Source organism: Orycteropus afer, unplaced genomic scaffold (genome assembly GCF_000298275.1).
Source record: "Orycteropus afer afer isolate SDZICR_OR568_19922 unplaced genomic scaffold, OryAfe1.0 scaffold00259, whole genome shotgun sequence".
Classification (NCBI taxonomy): Eukaryota; Metazoa; Chordata; class Mammalia; order Tubulidentata; family Orycteropodidae; genus Orycteropus; species Orycteropus afer.
Window position 1 is genome coordinate 442,169 of NW_006921846.1, and position 1,055 is coordinate 443,223.

Genomic DNA, 1,055 nt, shown 5'->3' on the forward strand with positions numbered 1-1,055 from the left:
CTATGTGACTTTAAAGAATAACAATGAATCTGTGAAGCATCTCATAACATAAATGAACCTAGAGGACATTATGCTGAGTGAAATTAGTGAATCACAAAAGGACAAATATTGTATGAGACCACTATTGTAAAAAATCAAGAAAAAGTTTTCACACAAAAAGAAGTATTCTTTTATGGTTACCAGAGGTAGGAGGGGAAAGCAGGGTAAACCACTAACTACAAGGTAGAAAAATATTAACTTGGGTGAATGAGAAGGCACAAAATAATCAAAGAAAAGAAGATGTTGGGAAGAATACAAGAGTTAAAGACAACAGAGGTAAATACTAATTCATACACAATCCTACAATGACAGTAACAATAATCAATAATCTATCTACCAGTGAATACACAGACTCTCAAGCCGAACAAGTGTAGGAATGAAAATGGAACTATACCCATGAATATACATAGGTTTGACAGAGGATATTTCTACATATGTATTTCCAACTGCTGCAAATATATCCATGAATATAGTAAAGCATACAAGGGGGCAAAGTTATGAAAGCTTCTTAGCCATAGTTAAAAACCCAGGAGGAGTGAGTCACTGGACCTGGGGACTCAGGACCATAGTCTCAGGGGACTTCAAGGTCAATTGGCACAACATAGTCCACAATGTTGTACATCTTGCTTTGGTGAATAGTGACTGAGATCTTGAAAGCTTGAGAGTGCCCATCTAAGGTGCAATCATTGATTTATCACCATCCAGAGCAAAGAAGAGTGAAGAAAATAAAAGACACATGAACCCATTAGTCCGTAGGACTAATGAACCACGTGGACCTCAGCCTCCATGACTCTGAGACTAGAATAGATAGCGCCTAGCTCCCACTACTGACTGCTCTAAAAGGTATCACATTAGAAGATCCTGGACAGAATGGGGAAAATGTGGAACAAAACTCAAAGTCATTAAAAAAAAAAAAAGACCATGTTTATTGGTTGGATAGAGACTGGTGGAACTCCTAAGACTATGATTCTTGGACTTGGAATTGAACTTACCCCAGCTGCTCAATCTTCATTCAA